This window comes from Pseudopodoces humilis, chromosome 1, assembly GCF_049639895.1.
Source record: "Pseudopodoces humilis isolate 2021_Gansu_Grassland_sample_001 chromosome 1, ASM4963989v1, whole genome shotgun sequence".
NCBI classification, from domain to species: Eukaryota; Metazoa; Chordata; class Aves; order Passeriformes; family Paridae; genus Pseudopodoces; species Pseudopodoces humilis.
Window position 1 is genome coordinate 48706381 of NC_142200.1, and position 23453 is coordinate 48729833.

At 37.2% G+C, this 23453-nt stretch overlaps 1 protein-coding gene across 6 annotated transcripts in view; it reads right to left on the minus strand.

The window, feature by feature from the left end:
• DLGAP1 (DLG associated protein 1) overlaps positions 1 to 23453 on the minus strand; it is a 403326-nt gene that overhangs the window by 233092 nt on the left and 146781 nt on the right. For 4 of the 6 annotated variants that reach the window (XM_088054779.1, XM_088054756.1, XM_088054761.1 and 1 more), the window contains one exon: positions 20387 to 20496. The gene's annotated coding sequence lies outside the window, so the exon portion shown is untranslated. Of the gene's footprint in view, positions 1 to 8298; positions 8405 to 20386; positions 20497 to 23453 lie in introns of those variants that run through there. The other 2 variants (XM_088054765.1, XM_088054772.1) reach the window with 2 other exon arrangements.

The window sequence follows — 23453 nt, forward strand, 5'->3', positions numbered from 1 at the left end:
TGTAGGTTCCCACTTTTTATATGGGAGAAGTTACTTCTTGAAACACAGTTTCTGAAACCATAGAGTTTTAGAATCATTTATATTGGAAAAGACTGTCAAGTCCAACCACTAGTCACGTCCCCAAGTGCGATATTTACACATCTATATACTTGCAGGGATGGAGACTCAACCATTGCCTGAGGAACCTGCTACAGTGCTTGACAACCCTTCTGGTGAATAATTTTTTTCCTAAAATCTAATCTAAACTGGCCTTGGCACAACTTGAAGCCATTTCCTCTTGTCCTATCAATGTTCCTTTGGAGAAGAGGCCAACCTCCAGCTCAGCACAGCCTTCTTTCAGGTAGTTGTAGAGAGCAGTGAGGTCTCCCCTCACCGTTCCCTCCTCCAGGCTGAACAACCCACAGTCACTCCTCGTAAGACTTGTGCTCCAGACCCTTCACAGCTTTGCTCTTCTTTGTTCTTCCAGCACCCCAGTGTTTTTAGTTATGCAAGGTGCAAGACATCCCAGCAGCTGGGAAACCAGATGACAATTCTCAATGTTCAAATTTAAGGTCCTGACTACAGCTACAATTATTTAACAAAAAGAATCTATGGATTCATAATGCTGCCATTGTACCAATGTTTTTTAGATAGAAAATGTGTCAGTATCCCATTGTGAGTTAGGGTTCAATTTTATTGCAAATTTAATATTTAAACAAAAGTTATTTGTATGTATTTCAGTAAACATTTTTTTTCTGTAGGCCAGACTGCTTAAAATTCATAGGTTTCCAGACCAAACCTGGAAGTTAATGCAGATGACATCTACAAATACACTAATTTTATGTGACTCTCATATGAGAAAAATGTGTTTAATTACAGTAAATTCTAAAAATTATTTCTTTCATTTTCAGCCCTACCCTCCTAGTTCTCAGCTAGAAACAAACTGAATATTTGTACTGTGGGATTATTGTAACCTACTGTCACAAGGGTCCTTTTTAGGAAACAATGTGAAAACATTAAGATTGCTAAGATACACATAATTCTTACTTGTTTAGAGGCTCCTTCCCTCTTTCTGACATGCACTTATTTTCATTCCAAGAAATATCAAATACACACTAAATTAATTGTGGCCTTCACCTACTCTTTGATTTTAGGCTATCCAAGTATAGAAAAAAAAAAATAAAAATGTTGACATGGAATGACAGTCATGCTTTAGCAGAATGCCAGCATTTACAAGGCCTAAGAAAGAGGGATTGCTATGTATGAACAAATTTTCCTCATGATGTGACAATGAAAGCACTAAACCTTGGGGACCAACTATTTATTTTAATAAATGTTCCTGACAAGGGTTTATGTCAATCAGTGTTCAGACCACATTGTGTTAACTGTGATCTTGCCATTCTCATTTTATGTGAGGATCTGGGATGGTTTTCTCATTTTTCCAGATCCTAGGATCTCTGATTTTCTTTAGGAAATGGGCTATCACAATCTGTTTTTAGTTTGCAAAGCAAACCAAATTTCCAAGCACTATATTGAATAATTGCCACCTAAATTGTAATAATATATTTCAACTAACTTTACTTATTTCATCCTTACACATTTACTGACTCCAGACTGCTCTATCCTCATATTCCTGGAGCACAAGAGGTCTCCATTCTGAAGTGTAAAAATTCAAGCAAGACAGGCTGAAAAACAAAATGTCTGAGCAAGGATCTGGTGCTCACACTGAGTAAGAAGGCAATACACAGCCTGAAGAAGCAGGGGCAGGTAAGCTGGGAAGAACAGGGAGATATGGTCCAGAAGTTTAGAAATGGGATCAGGAAAGCTAAGGCAGAGATGGAATGCACTTGGCAAGGGATGTGAAGAATAAGAAGGGAATCTATAATACATAGGTCAACAAAGAAAAGCCAAGGAGAGTGTGTCTCACAATAAATGAGCAGGAAGAACTAGTGACAATGGATATGGAGAAGTCTGAGAACTCTTTAACTTATTCTTCACTGGAATCAGGTTTCTCTTGTCTCTTAAGTCCCTTAACCACTAGGTAGGGCTTGGGGGAGCAAAGTCCTTCCCACTGTATCTGAAGAGAAGGTTCAGGAGTACTAGATAAAACTGAATATCTACAAGTCTAAGGGGCCTGATGAGATGCATCCCAGGGTCATGAAGTAACTGGCTGATGTTTCTACCAAGCTACTCTCCACCATGTTTGAAAAGTCACAGCGGTTAGGCAAAGTCAGTGGAAAAAGGGAAACATTACACCTGTTTTTAAAAAGGGGAGATAAGACCCAGAGAAACACAGGCCAGTGAACCACACCTCTGAGCATGGGAAGATCATGGAGCAGATCTTCATGGAAGCAATGCTAAAGCACATGAAAGACAAGGAGGCAATTGAAGTCAGCCAGCTTGGCTTCACTAAGGGCAAATTGTGTTTGACCAGCCTGGTGGTCTTCTCTATGATGGAGTGACTGCAATGGTTGACAAGGGAAGACTGAGCGATGCCATCTGCCTAGCCTTCTGTAAGGCCTTTGACATGGTGCCACATGACATCCTTATTTCCAAATTGGAGAGATGTATTTGAAGGGTGGACTATTCACTGGATAGGGAATTGGCTGGATGGATGCAGCCAGGGAGATGTGGCCAATGGCTCTACGTCCAGACGGAGTCTGGTGATGAGTGGTGTCTCTCAGGGCTCTGTCCTGGGACTGATGCTTTCCAGTGTCTTCATCAGTGACACAGAGAGTGGGATAAAACACACCCTCAGCAGGTTTGCAGCTGGCACCAAGTTAGGTGCTGTGGTTGGCACAATGGAGGGATGGGATGCCATCCAGGAGCACTAGGACAAGTATGAAAAGTGGGCCCACAAGAACCTCTTGAAGTTCAAAAAGTCTAAGAGAAAGGTCCTGCATAAGGGTCAGGGCAATACCAGACACGAGCACAGACTGGGAGAAGAATTCATTGAGAGCAGCCTTGCAGAAAAGGGTTTGGGGGTTCTTGTGGATGAGAAGCTTGACATGATTCAACAGTGTGCACTCAACAGCTCAGAAAACCAATTGCATCCTGGTCTGCTTCAAAAGCAGCAGTTGAGGGAGGTGATTCTGCCCCTCTACTCCAATCTTGTGAGACCCCAACTGAAGTACCAGGGCATCCAGCCCTGGGGGTCCTCAGCCCAAGAAAGAGGTGTGCTTGTTGTAGAGGGTCTAGAAGTGGGTCACAAAGATGATCAGGGGGCTGGAGCACTCCTATGGAGACAGGCTGAGAGATTTGGGGTTGCTCAGCCTGAAGAAGGCTTTGCGGACACATTATTGTGACATTCCAGTACTTAAAGAAGGCAAAGGGGGAGATGGCAACAAAACAAGGGTTATGGTTTTAAACCAAAAGGAAGAAGATTAATATTAGATATTAGATATTATGAAGAAATTCTTTGTTGTAAGGCTAATGAGGCACTAGAAGAGGTTGCCCAAAGTTATGGGCACCCCATCCAAGTGTTCAAGGTCAGAGTGGATGGGGTCCTAAGCAACTAGGTCCAGCAGGTGACATTCCTTTCCATAGTAAGGTAGGATTTGGAGCTAGATGAACTTTAGGGTCCCTTCCAACCCAAGTGATTCTACGATTCTCTGATTCTACAATTCTAGTGAGAGATATCTCTGCACATGGCAGGGGAGGGTTGGGTGCTGATGACCTTTAAAGTCCCCCCCAGCCCATAACATTTTATTGTTCTCTGTTAGTATAATCCACCTATTAAACTTGACAAACAATGCACTTCTCAGATGAACAGAAATTGAGTGCCTACTGAGGACAAAAAGTTATAAAACAATATGTTAATGAGGCAAGATGTTCTCTTTTTTTTTTTAGCTTTCCTACCTCTCCAGAGCTTTCCTAGTTCTCAATCTATGGCAGCATGGTAACACTCCCCCAGCTCTATTTTCACTAACTGTGTATTCCAGGTTATATTTTCCACTGCATAGTAATTCGAAGTTGCAGAACAACATTATTAATTAATAATTACTCTTTTTAGAAGTTCTTATCTAATACTTTCATAATTGATGAATCACAACATGGATTCTACTGTGAAGTGGAAACAAAGGAGCTATGCTGTGAAAAAGCTCTCTGCATCCATATAAAACAAGACTGTCTTTGCTTGTATAAACTTTCGTGCTTATTAACTTGCACAGCACATGCATAAACATTCTTGCTCTGCATGATTCAATGACTCTGAATTTTAATAGTCCCTTTAGGTAGAACCACTGCAGAGAAAATGATTTAAGAAGCAAAATAAAAGTCAGTGAACAGTGATAGAACTCGAGGAATCACAGCTAATATTTCAACTGAAGAATTTTTTCAGAAACATGTACTGTATCAAGACTCTATGCATTCACTCAAGAATGTATTCTTGATACAAAGTCTACAAAACATCTACCCAAAGCTAAAGCAGTATCTTTAAGTATTTGTGACTTTCCAAAAACATTGACAAAATAACAATAACAATTTACTTAGAATTTACATTTACAGTTGCTAGGAGGTTTTACTCTGAAAGCAAATATTATCAAACTGTCAAATTAATTCCTTAAAGACCATCAAAGACTACCATTAACTCCATGAAACAGTTAAAAGTAGATTCTTATCTTCTGTGGGAATGGTGCATTCTAACAATAAATGTCATATATTTAATCCCTAACGTGACAGAACATTGATATGAAAAGGCTTTGTGTGACGTTTATTTCTCACTCAGTTTATTCCCTGTTGCTATCCAGTAATGATTTTTCTTTTTTTCTTTTTCTTTTTTATTTTTTTTGTCTTTTTTTTTTTTGTCTTTTTAAAAGAAATTCTCCAAGTATGTATTTAACTTGGAACTTGTGAAATGGCTAAATATAGTAGCAGGCATGTTGCCTGATTGCATGCTGTAGAAGTGTGACATTTGGTATCCAAACTGTGATAATATGGAAAACAGAGAGAAGAGAATGATTAGAAAAGATTAGGCACTGCAACCTAAATAGGACACTACATAGCACCTGTATACATTAGATGGTATGTATAAATCCCTTTTTCTTGCCTTTCTGCCAGTCAGGAGGTTACAAAACAATCTGTGCTTGAGTTGTTACAAAATACATACTAACAAAACAAATACCAAGTTAAAAATGAAAAAATAGGATGTCTTTACTTATGTCTAAATGGGTTTTTCTGGATTGTTGGTCAAAAATTATAATAGCTATTAATTGTGCACAGACCGCAAAAGCATCCTAGTTTTTCTCCCCAAATTTTAAGTTGTTCTATATTGATTAACAATACACAACCATTTTAGTATGTTTTCACATAGGATCTACTTTATAATAGAAAAAGAGCACCAATTAGAAAAATTAATATCAAATTATAGATCTACAGAATATATTTTTCAAGACAGAGGTATGATAGGTTCACATACCGTGGTTTTTCTAGTATGAAAGTCCAGAAAAAAATGGAATCTCTTAAATGCAAGCAGGGTGAACTTCACACCCCAGCACAACCTCCGCTCAGCGCCTTCCAGATCCATTCCAAGGCCTATGAACCACTTTGATCCCACTTCAGCAGTAGTTTAAGTAATATATTCTGTCACATTATGCAGTTTTCAGAACAAATGATACATCACATTGGTAGCAATCTTTCCTACTATAAGCTAAAGTGGTCTGCAAACACAAATACCACGAAAAATGCATATGTTTCCCAGTCTGAGATTAAATAGCAGTAATGTAAAAGGTGAAACTGTGAAGAATTTCATTTTAATAATTAAAAGAGGGATGATTACAGACCACTGGAAGCATATACTCTGCATTGCAGGTTCTTAGGACTATTAATATCATGTGTTAACAAATAGTTCATTGCACTTCAGAAAACTGCCAGACTTGCACTTCTGTACAGTAAATTGCCTTTTATGGAGAAGGATTTTTAAGGAAAGATCTGGTAGTCCTTCTACCCTGCAGAAGGCCAGGTATTCCTGTATTATAACTAAATTTTCTTGAAAAACAGGAAATGTAGGTTTCGCCTTAAAATCTGTTTTCTGCCTTAAAAAGGCAAGCCTGAATTCTGTTATGTAACAGGCTGAAGCAATGGCAAAAGCACTCGTCTTCTGCAAACACATTTCTCCTGTCCCTATAATCCAGGACAGGCGATTCTCTTACTGTTAGGTCTGGTTACAGGATAAATTTCATAAGCTAGATAATCCTTTTCTAGGGACAGAACCATCATCCCTACTGGGATGAAGTGAAACGAGAGTAGAAAAATTATTTGCTGCCAGACACAGGCAGTTCAAGGAGGCTCTCCTGAGATTGCTGGCACTTAGTCCACACTCCTTAGCTCGTGAAAATGAAGGAGGATGGGAAGCAGAATCATAATAGGTAAATGGGGTCTTTCAGGTCAAGGGGAAAGTAGATAGGTAAAATACCTACCCAACACTTTCCTGTTCTCAAAAGCAGAGAAACACACACAGGGGAGGTACCTCAATGAAGAAAATCCCCTTGTTTAAACCACAAGGAGGAGAAAGAAGACATATGAATACTTTCTAAATGCTGTCATTTAAGGTCACAAACCAGGGTTTGCAAATGTGCACCACATATTACAGCACAAACCTTCTAGTACTTGGTATGGACTAGAAAAAGGTTTTGAGAAATATGACTGACTGTGAACAAATTGAATATTCCTAATATTTGTATTCCAGAGAACTCATGCTCAGTGTAAAACTTTGATACTGCAGATCTGATTGGCTTTTTAAACTTGTGTTTTGAGAACAACCAAAGGGAATGAAAGACAAAATTCTCTTACTAAGACAAACTGCTTTCAGGTGGATTCTTATGCTGTTTTATTTCTTTATTCATTCATTCAAGAATATGTGGATGAAAATACTACATATTGTAACTCATACTGGAAAGCCACACACAACCAAAAGTAATTTCTGTGCTTAACTAAATGTTCTTATTTCTGCTCTACAAAAAAGCAGCCTGCAATTGAATAACAGTAATTTAAAAGACACCCATTCATTAAAAAAAATAATTTAAAAAATCAATCACCTGATCTCAGTCCTATGCCAGTGATTCCTCTAGAGTTGGAGACATGGGCACATCTAGAGGTTACAGTAGGGTAATCTGTCCTCATAATTTAGGGATTTGGTCAAAAACATTCTTTTTTGCTGTTATTTCCACAGCCTAAGACAGACCCCAGACACCTAAACCACTAATTTTGAATGGGTTACTTGGGTGAGATGTACTCATCCTTAGCACCCTGACCAATGACACTTGTGGAAAGCATTTCAGAATGAGAATAGAGAATGAATACTAAATCATGAAAGTTATTAAAGAGCATCTATAAAGCAGGAAAATATACTTGTGACTGATATTAAATTGTCATTTCTGAATTGGTGCAATAGGTAGTGCCACTGTGGACAGGATTTCTGAGCCTGAGAGAAATTTAGGCATGACAGGAGCTCATCTGTTCCGAGGGAACAGTTCCTGGGAACAGTGTTCTCTCCAGAATTGTGTTATTGTAAAGAGATAATAATTCTCAGAATAATACGGAGCAGATGTCCTTGATGTCTTTTCTCTTTTCCCACCAATGGGATCAAAGGGGGTGTTGTTCCTTCTACCAGTCAGGGTAACCTGGTTAGAAAAACTATAAAAGGGTTGACAAGACCCCAAAAATAAAGGCATTTGGCTCATGTAGCAGCTGTGTGTGTGTCGGATTATCTGAAGAACTCTCAATATTTCATGTGTCTAGTGACATGCCATCACATTTTAACAAAAAAAGTAATTAATTATAGGAAAATATAACAATATGTACATTGAAAAGAAGCATTTATAGATGTGGTTATTGCACAGCCATCACTACAATTTCCTGGTAGCACATAGTTTAAATTGTGACATAAATAGTAATATGTTATAGCAAGCAATAACATTTATCAATTGCATTTCTAGCCCAATTTAATACTCATTCATGCTTAGATAAATAGATGATCCTTGGCTATCCAAAGAATAATAAATTCTGAGTTAACACCCTTCCTCGTGAGTACACATCTCTGCCAGCCTGTACATTATTCCCCCAAGCAGAAGGTCAGCTATCACATCTGAAATCAAAAATTGCAACATTAACGTTGACACAATCTATTTGAAGGCTAAGTGACGATGGCAGGTGAGAATTAATAGTGCAGAGCAATAGATTTCCCAGAGAATCCCACTACTTGTAGACCAAGCTTTCTTTGGTTTTAAAAAATAAATTACTTCCTCAACCACGAGCCCACAGTACAGCATGAGAGACAAGCATTCCCATGGAAATCAGCAATAGCAGAAACACTGTACTCACTGAGTCCTGTCAAACATCTGGATTTAATGGCATCGGTGCAAGCAATTAAAGTCTGTTAGTAGCCCATAAGCTTTCCCATTTCCCAGAGGTGTTTCAAACACTGCAGACTCCAGTCTGAGAACAAAGAGACACTGATCACTCGAGCTTTGTCACCTGCAACAAAACTGCCTTACTGAGACACCTCTTGTCCCTCTAAAATTGCCATGAACACTACATGTCCCCTTGGAGATCCATCCACTGTCAGGACCCTGACATCACTCCTTATACTCAGAAGTGTAACTACTATGTATAATTACCTACCAATGGGCTGGAAGACATTACTAATACACCTTGGTCAGACTTTCACTATTCTGCAAGGGTAGATTTATCTTTTTATTATGCACAGTGCAGGTTTCATACTTGCAGCACTGAAATACAAAGACTATCTGAATCTGATTTTTTATTGTCTTTCTGCTGAATTTTCATAATTAACCAATTAAACAGGTTCTGCACCAAAATAATACCTTGTTTTCATACCTACAGTAAGTTTTTTTTTATGTTTAAAAATGAAATACATACCAATATAGCTACAGAGATTTAGGGATCTAAATAATGTTTGTTCAGTCCTGTATATGGAAGTTCCATCTTTCATAGATTTTGGGGGAGTCAGGAAGATTACAAAAAACTGCAGGGCAAACTGTTGAAGAGATTAAGAGAATTCATATAAGTTTAATCAGGATTTGCCAGAATAATACTTGATATATAAATAATTCAACTTTGAATACTATGCCAGAAATTCGCATTCTGTTTCCCTGCAATAAGACAACACATCATTCATGCCTCATATATCTTCTCTTGTTTTAGTAGTGCTACAGCTATGAGTAAGACCATAAGATAATATTATGCATTTAGAAGGGTAACCAACACTAGTAATATTTCAAAGTCAGAACTTTTTCCTCCTTCTGCACAGAGGTATAGATGTTCAGCAGAAGGCATTTTGAAAAGTTAAAAAAGAATAACATATCTTGGTAAAAAGCAAAGCTTTAAATTTATTCAAGATTTCTTCATAGAAAATAAATAGCTTTTTATTTCCCAAACATATATGAAATCAACAGTCTGATAGATGGTGTAGCAATACAAATTATCAGTAACTGTAATGATACAAATTACTCCACCAATCTATTTAAGTCATTCTAACCAAGAAGGATCTCTGCTGAAATACCAAAATTGTTATGAAGAAACACAGCATAATGATGGTTTGCATATAATTAGTAAATCAAATGGAACTGCATTGGAGACAGAACAGGAAAGCAGTTGTCTACTGATTCAATAAACTGCATTTGTCATTCTCAATTAGTTTTACCATTTGGATTTTAATTACAAATCAAGTACTTAATCTAAGCTGAAACCAGATAATTCAATTTATGCCAGGTATGTGTTTTCAGAAGGTAATGAGTCTGGAAGGGCACACAGGAAGGGCTGGTTCAGCTGCCCAGACAGAGCTGTGGTGAGACCAGGCTGCATCCCAGTGCCAGCTGCAGGGGTGGCCCTGCTCTCAGCACCCCTGTGGGAGGGGTGCCCAGGTGGAGGAATTCCTGCCCTAAGTGGCAGAGCTTGGGGAGGAAGAGAATAGGCTGCTCCCCAGAGCTCTGTGTTGGGGCCAGTCCTGTCCAGTATCTTTATCAATGACCTGAACAAGGCAACCGAGTGCACCCTCAGCCAGTCTGGAGATGACAAGAAGTTAGGTGAGAGTGTTGATCTGCTGGGGAGCAGGAGGGCTCTGCAGAGGGATCTGGACTGGCTGGATTGATGGCCTGAGGCCTGAACCTGGCTGAGGTTCAACAAGGCCAAGTACCAGCACTTGGGTCAAAACAATCCCATGCAATGCTACAGGCCTGGGCGAGGCAGCTGGAAAGATGCCTGGTGGAAAAGGACATGGGGATGCTGGTCAACAGGAGCTGAACGTGAGTCAGTGTGTGCCCAGGTGGCCAAGAATCCTGGGCTGTATCAGAAGTAGTGTGGCCAGCGGACGAGGGAGGGGATCATACATGCTCCTGTACTCAGCACTCGTGAGGGCACATTTTGAATCCTGTGCTCAGTTTGGGGCCCTCACTAGAAGGACATTGAGGGGCTGGAGCATGTCTGGAAAAGGGCAGCAGAACTGGTAAAGGGTCTGGAGCACAGGCCTTATGAGGAACAGCTGAGGAAGGTGGAGGAATTTAGCCTGGAGAAAAGGAGGTTGAGGGCAAACATCCTTGTTCATTCCAAGTACCTGAAAGGAGGCTGTAATGAGGTGAGAGTCAGTCTCTTCTCTTAAGTTACATGTGACATGACCAGAGGAAATTGCCTCAGGTTCCAGGGAAAGTTTAGATTGGATAATAGGAAAAATTTCTTCATGGAAAGGATTGTCAAGCACTGTTACAGGCTCCTGGAGAAGTGGTTAAGTCCCAGTCCTGGAGGTTTTTAAAAGATGTGTGGACACAGCACTCAGGGACACGGTTTAGACGTGGACTTGGTAGTGCTGGGTTAATAGTTGCATTCAATGATCATTTGAAACCTAAACAGTCCTATGATTAATTTCTTTAAATATAAGGAAATTACTGAGAAAGTAAATGCAATCAAAATAAAATACCCATACAGATCTGTATATATAATGACACATGCTTAATATAAGAAACATTTAATTCAGAATTTAAGAGCTAAAAACTGTTGGTATTATTGATTTCCTTTTCTTGCCCCCTGACAGCTAACCAGTTACTCAGAGAAGACACACACTACATGCATGCAATCTTACGTAGTAAGTGCAGTAAAGGTTAGTAATTGAAAATAAAAAACTCACCATGTTGTTGAATGCTACAGTGATCAGGCAGTTCAGGATGAATAAATCCTTGTAATAGAAGAATATCAAGATGCAGCATTTTTTTTCTGTTTTCTCAGACACTCAGGCTATTGACATCTCAACAAGAGGTCAATTCATTATCCAGAAAGTCTCAAGGTATCAATTTATCTAAACCTAAAGCAGATGCTCCCTCAAATAAGGTTATTCCTGAAACTCTGCATGCCCTGTTACATCTGGTGCATCATGCTTTCCCTATAGCACAGGCTTCTTTGCTTATTGTTGCTCTAAGACACTAACTCTTGTCATGACACTGAAAGAAATCTGATTGGTGTCAGCAAATATCAGAGAGTCAAAGCCAGATCAGAAATCTTGCTGCAGGACAAAATTCATCCTTGTTATAAATTCCCACTAAGAATGATCCTACATTGGTCCAATGGCATCTGCATGTTAGTGCTGGGTTTAGTACCACATCCTGCTTATTTTCTGTGGATTAAAATACCTGCAACCCCTACAAAGTTGTTTAGATTTATCCTTCTTATATGATCTTACATCTAAGAAGATCTGTAGTCCAAGTGTCATTTAAACCCAGTGGTGATATCTTTCTTGATGTCATACTGACTGCCTTCAGTCCTGCCTTTTGGACAGATTCCATATTGTATATGAAAGAAAACATGTTTTGACCTAATCAGTCCATTTTGTACCTCCTGGAACAGCTATGTTGCCTCATCTCCTTTCTCACTCACTCACTTTCTGAGTTACACTTTCAAATTTAATAGATAGAAGGAGAAATACATTTATTTGTTATTTTTCCAAAATACTTGGGGGAACTAGTTACACGTAACTAGTGCATAAACATGCATATATCATGAAATGTAAAGAAATGCATTACATTTACATTCTGTGCAAGCATTTCTCAAACTCATTTGGCCAAATCAACTACTAGTTTATCAGAAAGCAGTGTAACTCATTTTTTACTGTGGTAAAAACCTAACTTTAACAAGGTCTACCCATCAGAAAGCAGTGCACCCTCCAGACCAGAGGGCATTTTTATGCAGTGCTCTGAAGCTAAAATCATAACAGCCTTAGAGGAAAGCACAGCACTTCTCTGAGGCAGAGGAGCGAATTAGAGTATATAATTTGAATAGCTGCATTATGAAGCTATTGATGTTAACAAAGACATATATTACTTTTTGGAACACTAACACTACATTAATACTTGCTCACTTACAGAAGCCAAAAATCCCAATCTTCTACCATTGCGCTTTCATTTTCTCATTCTCTAACAGAAAAGAATCCAGTTCTTGGACACTGGGCGCCTTCACCTCAAGTACCTGCCTAGAATCTTGATCTTCAAAATGTAATGTATTTTAAAATTGGCTTAATCTTAATTTTTCCTCCCTCATATCACAATAAATGCTCTTTATTTTGAACTTTGATATCCTGTGCAAAGAAGAAACACATCAACTGCTATCAGTAATTTGTCTAAAGTACATACTGCTTTATCCCCATGTTGGACTTGACAGATCACATGGAAGATGTGCATGATAAGGACAAGAAATGCAGCAATCTCATCTGTATAATTTGTATTCTGTTAATGAAATGTATTTAGTAAAGATGACAAATAGATTTTATATAGTGATACAGCCTAAACAGTATTATAACCCTGTTGTCTTACTGGTATCTTGGATAAACAGATTTCCAAAATATTTATGAAATATCAATCACTACATAACCATTTATCTTTGTATTTTATATTCAATTCAATTCATTGTTATACAAATTGTATCCATTTATATTCTGAGTTTGTAACACTAGACTGACATAGGCCTATTTTCTTATACAACAAAAGGTAAGTTTAAAAAAAAAACATTAAGAAGGACACACAGGTTTTAATTTAATTGTTAATAAACATAACCAGATTACTTATTTTTCTGCATTAATTGTTTCCATATTGTAAAAAAAAAATAGAATAAAGAAAAAGACTCAAACCCTCAATATGCTAGGTTACTACTCTGTACTTAGTTTTTATCAGATGGAATTTGGATTTCTGGAGTCTCATAAAACTCAGCTTTGTAAGTAAACAAAACTCAAGATGAAATTCGGCTCTGATTCGAAGAATACAGTGATCTTCCTCACTCATGGGTGAGCTTTAGTTTGCTCTCTGTGACCATCCTATTTCAGACAGTTTATCTTAAAAGTAATACTAGAAAATTGGCTTACAAGTAATACTTGTACTGATAACAGATGCAGTTTAGAGGACAGATGTATTCCATCCATGCAGACCTTGGGAAGTGAAGCATAATAAAAGAAGAAAATAGATCATTTCAACAGTTGGACTGCAGTGTCCAGTGACAGCAAAATTACTGCTTGTACTGGTGCATGACTAGTTGCTTGACATGTTGATACAGCCTCTAATTCAATGTAACTATCACAAAGGTAGAATTGAGCCAGCCAGACACACTCACCTAAGATGCAAGTTTTCCTGGTGAGAAACAAAGGTCTGAAGTGAATTCTTTACGTAGACAATACTATAGAAAACCAAGAAACATTCAGCTAGTATGTCTACCTAGTTGTATTTCAGGACCTCCTGTGTTCAACACACAGATCACAGAGCAGGTCCTGAAACATGACTGACCATTTCTGCCTTGGCAATAAAACTGGCTGCCGAAAGCCCCACAGGCACAGAGCAGTTTCTTAGCTGCCAGGTCCAAGGCGTCTCTGCACACCAGCCTGGTCTTTCAATCAGCAGAATGAAGCTGAAATAACATTCTACTGCAACACTAGCGAATCACAGTCATCTTATTAAACAGATAGGATGTTAAGCACTTCAACAGCAATCTCAAGTAGCTCCTATTAGATCAGAACACTTTTTTTGCTGTTCTCACATACAAATAAACAAACACACTGACTCTGCGAATAAAAGAGGCCACTGGGACAGTGCAGTCTAACCTGCTGTGTAATGTTACAGAAACTGACTGATACTACTTCACAGTGCCTTCCATCAAGTTCCACTTCTGAATCAGATGCAGCACACTGCTTTTAGCCCTGCTGCATTTCTAGAGGAACCCAAGAGATCTCGGAGAATTTAATGAGTACATTTCAAGGATGTTTGAGCATCTAATTCCCTAAATTGCTTCAGCAATCCTGGACTTAATTCCAAATGAAATCTTTTAAGTTACAAGAATCCACAACAGTGCTTGGTAAATTGTTCCAATGTGTATTTACCTCTGTTTAAAAAGATGTATTTTGCTTCCATTTTGAGGTTTAACTTCCATGTACTGGATCTTTTTTGTTATCCTTGTCAGTCTCAGAAGGTCAGTATTTTGTTGCCATCCAGAGAGAGAAAAGTCCAAGTCCACCCCCTCCCCCAATACTGAATCAATTCAGCTATTATTTTCAGTCTCATCTGAACCAATATTGTGGTTTCTCCCAAATTCTCTCCAATTTTCAACAACTTCTTCAAGCATGAGCACCTTAACCAAGTACATCCTGGAGTGGCCATGTTTGGAACAGAAAGGTGGCCTTCATGTATTAGTAAATAAGGCCTGAGTAGTGCCTTAACCTGCCACGTGCAGAATTCTGTTACAGCTGCTCATGTACCATGCCCTCAAACACCTTTTCAGAATTTTGATTTATGGAACCACATCCCCATTTTATTCTCCTTTATTCTGCCTAATTAAGCAAAACATTTGTTTATGTTGATACAGGACATTCATACAGAATGATACTTTATGTACAAATTCACCCAAAATTTTTAAATAACTTACCCTCATCAGTATTTATCAATTCACCAATTTCTGAGCTATTTCCATACTTTACTTTTGATGATTTTATATTTTCTTTCTATCCTTGAAATTGTCCTTATTTCCAGGATATGCAAGATTGGAATTTTAGTTGTTCAAATAGCTTCTTAGGCAGCTTATAAAAACGGGGTGCACATTATTTTATTGTGCTGATTTTGCATCACTGAAATATTTCTCCTCATTTCTAACATAACAACAGTACAATGACATTTCTGGCCTACTTGAACTTCATCAATGTGCTCAGATAAATTCATGCTTTAAGAGCAAAGACAATTCAGAATGCTTCAATAATATGCATTTTTATACATTTTATTCTTGATGAATGAAAGTTTGTTAAAATGTGGGTTTCTTTTCCTTTGGTCTTGAGAACACAGTCCTGGAGTCCAAATATGACTGTGGTCTCTCTCAAGCATACAAACCCTGAATACTAGAATTCTTTGCCATGGCCCAGCTGCGACCCACCACTATACTGTCCCTTCCCCAAATCATCAGTTAGCTTTTTTAAACTGTGTGTGCAGCATGCAGACTGTAGCTAAAAGGGCTGGCAGGGAAAGAAAAGGTCAGTAGAAACTATACAATAGAAATAAAACAGATTGTAGCAAGAGTTTAAAATAATAGCTATATGGCAGAGTTTCATATAAAATAAAGCTTTCAGGAGACCATAATTCTGTATTACCCAATGAGTCAGAAGAGGCTACGAACCTACCTTGGCCACACTTTCACTATCCAGTAAGAACGAATTTATCTTTTTATTTTGCACAGTGCCGCTTCCATCCTTGCAACCCTGAACTAAGAGGATTATCTGAATCATATTTTTTTATTATGTTTTTGCTGTAGTTCTTATAATAATATAAAAATACAAAGGAAGACCATATAAGAACAGATATGCTTCTTATAGCCTTTCTGGTGTGAGCATAAATGTGCAGTCCTTGATCTCATGAAGCCATCAGGAGATGGTGAGATATGTTTATGATGTGCAATGCAAGCCAAAGAAAGGCATCTCTCCCTGCATCAGCCTAAAAAACAGTGCTAGTTCCTCATGTTGGTTTGTTTCTAACAGTGGTGAATTTCAGGAATATGACTTTATACCATGGGAGTAAATTGGATTTCCCACTGTGCTCAACTTGAAATTTTTTACTGGAAGAGAATGACAGCAATACAAGAACAATTCCATTTCTCAGAGTTAATGGTGTCATTAGTTTTTGTCCAAACATAAAAGCTTCTTACAGGCATCCACTTCCAGTAGTGTGCACATCCAAAAATAGCCATTCTGAGTGAATTCAAAGGCTCACTGAGCCACTGGCATAAACCACAGTAGCAGTAAATGCCTAAAGAAAAGTATAGAAAAGCATAAGAAGGTTGAATAATTCTGGTATTTCCTGAGCTAGGGATGACCTCTTCTGAGAGACCTTACAAGAATGGTACCTATCTCTAACACTGTCATTTTTTCAGGGATGTCACTCAACAGTCATGCTCTCACATGCATCTCTACTTTGGCTGTGACTTTCACTCGAGGAAAAGAAAGCCACAGAGAGGACAGGTATTTTAAAATTAAAAGACCACTTAGCATTCCATTGGATTAATAGGAAGATGTAGAATAAATAAAAAGGACCAAGATGCTTAAGAATTTGGCCTCGCTTCTTCACCTGTCCTCTACAATGTCATATTTATCAAGACAATGGCATGTGGGCTGGGAATCAGGCAATGATATCTTGAAGTTGCTTCATCTCTCTTTACCTGAGACTGTTCATCTGAGTTTATCAAACTGTTTACTTTCTTATTTAAATACTATGAAATAGATAAATGAATATTGTAAATAAACAATAATTATTTTAAAATAAAGAAAATATTTTTTTTATTACCTTGCTATTTTTTGTATGAAAGCATAAATAAGGATCATTTTTTATTACTCTGTTTAAATTGTGCAGGTGTAATGTAGTAGTGCCTTAAAATGTTTCAGAATGTTTCAGATCAGAAAATTCACAAAATTTCACTATTTTTAGAGAAGTTAAGGCAAATTGTAGGAAATAGAGTCTTATGGCAAGTTGGGTCAATTTCCTCCACCAATCGCCTATCTTCCACCAAAAAGAAAGGTTAGTCTAGATGTCATAGGAAGAAGGACTACACCTTAGTCTATAATTCAGGAAATAAATATCTAGATGATACCAGCTGTAAAAAGCAGGAGATGAAAGATCCATGTCTGAAATAAATTTTGATACAAAATTGATTATAGCTGCAGGGAATTATCTTCTATTTCTGCTAGTTGTAAGGAAGGGACATTTTTTTTCTGACTGACACAGAAAATGTCTTTGTCCTTAGCTATATCAAATATTGACCTTTCTCTTTATTTTTTCTTTTTTCCTTCAATTTATTTAATTAACTCATACAAGCAAATTCATGACAAATTTTTATTACTCAAAGATGACCCTCTATAGTTTTTAGTTGTTAATGATAGTTTCCTCACTTACAATAGTAATGAAGCTTTTGATTCAATATTTGACTCTGTATCCCAGCACCTCTCTATCTGCAGTTTTTGATCTTTTCTTCACATTTATGATAGGTTCTGGAACTTATGGATCCTGTTCAACCAAAGCCATTCTGTATCTCCATTTTCCATTATGCCTACACAGATGGTTTGTCAGACTTATGAAATATTGCTGTCACTGAGATACTCAAAGCTAATAATTGCCCAGGAGATTTCAGTACCCAGCTCATCCTAAAACATTATGGATATTCCCTGGATTTCCAACGTGTTCTGGATTTTTTGTTTTAAGCAAAAATGCTGAGAAGAGTTATACCTATTTTAAATTTCATGTTTGGTTTTCCCATAAGTAGAGAAGGAAGTAGGAATATATAAAATTTGAATTTTGATTTGAAATGTCTTGTTTTATCTAATAGACAGACAAATCACTTTATCTCCCAGTCAGTTTAGCTTCTTTTCTCTGATTCATAGGCTGTCTATAACTGCTCAGGGATTTGTTATTAAGCTGTAATAAGAAGTCCTGCCTAAATTTTTCTTTAAAATACCTCAAGCAAGTAATAATCAATTTTTTTTCAATTTGCACTAGAAATCTGTTTTTTTCTTTATATTTGATTGCAGTACCTTTGCCTCATCCAAGCTTTTCTGCCTTCTCAGTGTACTTTACCTAAGGCAATTTTCTAATTTTTCTCATTACAGCTGTTACTTTCACACCAGGATTATTAGTAAAATACCTTATGCTTCTCCTTGTATTGCATCAAAGATCATCATTTCTTTTAAGGGGTAATTTGTTCTCTTTGTCTTGTGTCCTTTCCCCCTAAGGAATAATATTTTGCAGAATCTGAGACTTCCGCATAATTAGATCATACAAAACATCCGCTATCCTGTCTCCCACTAAGACAAGAGGACCTTAAGGTTTAAATTACTTCCATACATCCTCACTGTAGAAGATAAATTATATTCCTTTTGTTTGGTCGCATTAAAGTTCAATTTCATCCACATCCCTAACACATTTGACATAGATTCTCTTGATCTGACTGTTTCAAAGCCTAGTCATCTTCTCCCTGACAGCAAATGTACCTTGATTTAATGGCATCTTTAAGCTCTGTCTGCATTTCCCTTGAACAAAAGTCACAGCAAGAGAGTAACATTATATTCACAGAATCACAGAACAGTCTGAGTTGGAAGGGACCCACAAGGGCCATCGAGTCACTCTTAAGTGATATTGTCAATATACTCCTGAGGAAAGTAAGTGGACCACACCCTGTTCTAATAAATGTACCACCAATCAAAATACCTTCTTCAATAACATAATATTTTCTTTTACCCAAGCTACCAGAAACTGAGGGGACAGGGTGGGGTTTTTTTGTGTGTATGAAAATGCATATAAATATATGTAAATTATAAGCGAATATATTACTGTGAAAAATTAATTCCTAAGGCGAAAATCCAACTTTTGCTTGGGAAAAATCACACCACTGCAAACCTTATGTCACCTTTTCAATAAAGTTTCAAAGTTCTTCAGAAGGCCAAACTGAGGCAAAGTTAGCTGAACTGGTCTATTTCACATTGTCAGAAATACACACTAATTCCAAGTCCTATTCTGCAAAGAAAAGTTACCACTTTTTGTAGTGTGTATGTACCTTAGAAATATGTACTTGCAATGTATAAATACATATTTATACCACATATATAACATGCAGAATCATATATCAATATCTATCTATATCTATATATCTATATATCTATATATATGTCACATATAATAAATCATCATGGATACAGTTTTATGGCTATGGAAATGTTTCAACACTGCTTCTTTCTCCTCTTAAAATACATTTACTAAACTACAAAAGTTCTGTATGATTAGATAGCATTCTAATTAAAAGAAATTGTATTTTTAAAGTGAGGTATCCATTGAAATTTTTTGTGCCAATGGAAAACAATGAAAAGAGATCACAGAGTATTCTTAAAATGTAGAATGCTTCATGCAGTATTTTAAACTCATGATCCTCTCAGGGAAATTTACAAATGGAAGTACAGTATCATACCTAACTAAACTAAAATACTCATAGCCAATTCTATGATTAACAGTTTAACATTACAATTAAATAGCATGTAACTGAACTGTATTGAGTGGAATATAGTTCTAAGAATTACTTTTAAAATCATATCAAATCATAAGCAGAATGACCACCATTTAAAAAAGATGTAAAACCTCTCCCTGTTTCTAGTGCATGTAAGTCTGCTATGTGGTAATAAAGAAACAGGATGAGGAACTGATTTTAATTTTTCTAGGTATGATTAGCATTGGGAAATACCAATTCACTGTATGTAGACATTTCACTGTTATTCCATTTCTGTTCCAAAGGCTAGAGGTGTCAAAAAAAAATACCCAAAACAAACAGAAAATAAGCAGGCAAGCAAGTTGTGTGGAAACTGTGGAAAAAGTTCTTTCCCTACCAGAGCCTTTCCAGGCTTTCAATGTTTCAATGTTACTTCCAAGATGCTGCGACCCCTTGCTATGCTTGTCTCCTGTACTTCATTTTTCCCTCTGACCTCTCCCCTTTGTTACATTCCTCTAGGTCAAATCAATCCTTCCTCTTATATTCCCTATGCTCTCTCCACAACTCTATAGGGCTCTATGTATCTAGCTCTGTGGGGGTCTACTCAAAGTTTAAGTTTAGATTAATTTTATATTTTATATATATATATATACACACATTTTTATATTCAAATCAGACTTGTGAAAATCATTCACCACAATATTCAAAGACACCCAATATTAATAGAGTCCTCAGTCAGCATAACTGCTTAAGTATAAAGATGGGCTATCATATGTGTAATTTTCTAGCTACCTTCATTTCCATTAAAGCAGTTGAGAGTTTGCAATCATTTGGCTGCCTGCCTTTGCAGGAGGCAGATCTGGAGGAAAAGAATAAAAGCAATGAGAGAGATCAAGGAGAATGATCAGAGGAAAGGACTCACCTCTTTTAGTCAGTTTTCCATTTTAGTTGTTCCAATAGTTAAAGAGGGAAGAGATTTTTTGCACACTCTTTAATTCAGATGCCAGTTTCAATACTTGATGCTTGACTGTTCTGAAACACAATCAAAGTGTAGGAGTTAAAACTACTAGCCTGAAACAAGATAAAATTATTAACATGGCAAGGATCTATGTATTCATTAAAAATCACAGCAATGTTGAGATGTTTTATAACAATGCTCCGTGGCAAGGTTTTTCACATCCTTCCACACTCTCCTTCTTGAGCAAAAAAGGAATATTTTGATTTCATAATGCTACATTTGTGATGCCATCTCAACCTTCCAACCCTCCCTGCACAATGCATGAAGTGTTGGTTCTTTTACCAAAAGATGCAAAGACTAGTTACATGTGATTGCCTCAGGAAATCTCTGCAAGCTCACCTCTCCCCCACTCACCCCCTTTCACAGTCTTTTCTCACTCTGCATAAACACCATGGAATCCTGCTGCTTGTGTCTGGAAAAGCAGAGGAGATTGGTGAGAAAACCTGAAGCACCCAGCTGTATACATGGTTCTTTCCCCACCAGCATTCAATGGGTATGGACAAAATTGCAGTGGGAAATCACTGCATGTTAAAATATATGATTTTTAAAAATTATATAAACTGAAAATACTTATTTAAAAGCCACTTTATCTCTCTTGTAAGGAAAATTACATACACATTTTCCCCCTCTTATTTCTCCAGTACTACTTACTGAGACTAACAGAAGTAAATGGCTTTCCTCTGTGTTCTATATTTGTTCTCTATGAGTCATCTCACTATTTAAGTGTTGTTTCTCAGCACCTAAAGGTCTAGCTATATTATTCTGTCTTTTTTCATGTGAACAATTTGAAAGTACAAGCCAGAATAAGTACGAATATTTTGTCTTATGAATGTAGTTAGCATCTCATATCAAACTTTACTTTAAATCATATTAGAAGAAAAAAAATTCACAGCTAAGGGTGCTTTGATACTAGCCTTGGACTATACTGAAGATTTATCACTACAATAACTTTTTTGATGTGTTCTTAAGTTATTTTAATCTCTTGATGTTCATTCAAAGAAATACCTTTCCTCATCATATTTAACAATTGGGGGTTAGTTGTCAGAAAAAACAAGTAAAAATTTTCAGAGCAAAAATAACTGGAAAATATTACAAACACATGCTTATAAAGCTAGAAGAGAGCAACCCAATCAGAGTCTGATGTTCCACTTCCCACAGGCTACAAACCATCCACAAATCAATTTCTTTGGAAGTGGGATGCACATCTTAGTAAAACATCAAGATTTGTATTGAAATTCTCTCGAGTAACCACTAAGAGGACAGAAATTGCCTCTGTACAAAAGAGGTCATTATTCCAGGGAATTACTTGACCTCTAAAGCAGTCAATCAGAGGACGGCTGCAGCCTCCTCTTTGTTACCTTTGTATTTTCTGTGAATCCCGTTTCCAAGATAAACAAAATTCTGACACTGCTTCAGAGTCCCTGACATTGCTGTCAGGATAGAAAAACATTCCACTGGTACTCCAATGACAGCACTTTGTGCAGAGCTGTCTTTGAGGGCCCGCCTCTTCCTTGAGGTACTTGAGAAATACACTATCTTCAGTGTATTTCTTCTTAATTCTTAAACAAAATTTCCAGTTCTTCTCTACAGTTGGTCTTCTTTGGTTGGTTGTACAGATTTTTTTGTCAGAAGTGAGAGAAAACAAGATGCTCAAAGTAGGAAAATTAGATGATAAAACTATCAGATTGGTATTGGGCTCAAGAGATGGGTACAAAACTAGAAACTGCTTTTAAATTATTTCAGAAATGCACAGATTTCCTGTTGGCAGGACCTCTTTTCAGGAAGGCTTTAATTTGCCTATAATATTGAATAAATACATCATAAGCATTTCAGATTTTCTGTGAGAGTATAAAATTGACAGAGTATATTTCATTGTAACAAGTAAACTGGATTGATTTTTCCTTATAACATCTCCTTAGGGAGCTTACAAACATAAATCTCTAAAGGAACAAATCCTCCATGTCTTTAGGAGGAGCTTTGAGTTGTAACAACTTCTCTGAATCTATTGAAACTTCCATACTTGAAGATTTGGTTGAGAACCTTGCTGAAGCTGGGCTCAGATAGGTTTCTCTTAGCTGACAGAATTCACATGGATAAGAGAAATTGTAGCGTGTCAGATGTATTTAGTGATGACAGAGACACCAAAGGCAGGCAATGTAAAGGTATCACCTTAACACAAGTGTTAAGCACACTGTAAGTTACTGCCTGAAGTGTAAAAAAGACAAAATTTGAAAGTAACTTTCTGCAAACATCTAAGTGCTTATGACAAAGTTTTCAGAGATGGCCATGGACTAATGTGCTTCAGACTCAGTACAAGCACATGGTACTAACCATGCCAACAGCCCAAACTAAATCAACATTGGCTTAATAGTTTTAAAATTTCTTTAATTCTTCATCTGTTTTCTTTTGATCTTTCTTATTTGTGCATGTCTGTGCATGTTAGCCTTCTCTCACCACTTTCCCTATTTTTTATTTAATCACAGAGGTACAACCAGAAAAGGTTCACAAAAAAACAGATGATGATGGAGCATGCAGAATGACTTCTGCAAGAGGGACAAAACACCAGGGTAACATTATAGAAAAACTGAAAATTGAATCATGGAAGATTATGAAAACAACCATAGGGCATCAAATCAAACTGATTAAGAGTCACATCATGAAAAGAAAGAAGCTGAACAAATGAACAAAGAGAGGTGACCCTTTCTGCAAAGTACAGTTGTACTGTGGGACTCCTGCCACAGTAGGTCATGAAGATCAAATCATGCCTTCAAGAGAAGTTAGGAAAAGTGTGGAAAATTAAGTTTCCTAAATTTAGGTAATTAGAAATGTTTAGAATCATGCAGCTCAGAAAGACCCAAAGTTAAAGACATAAGGAGGGTAAGAGAATATGTTTGACATGTTCATATATTCTTTCTTTTGATCTCCAGTGCATGAAACAGGGCATGGGTCAAAAATACTTTTGAGCTTGATG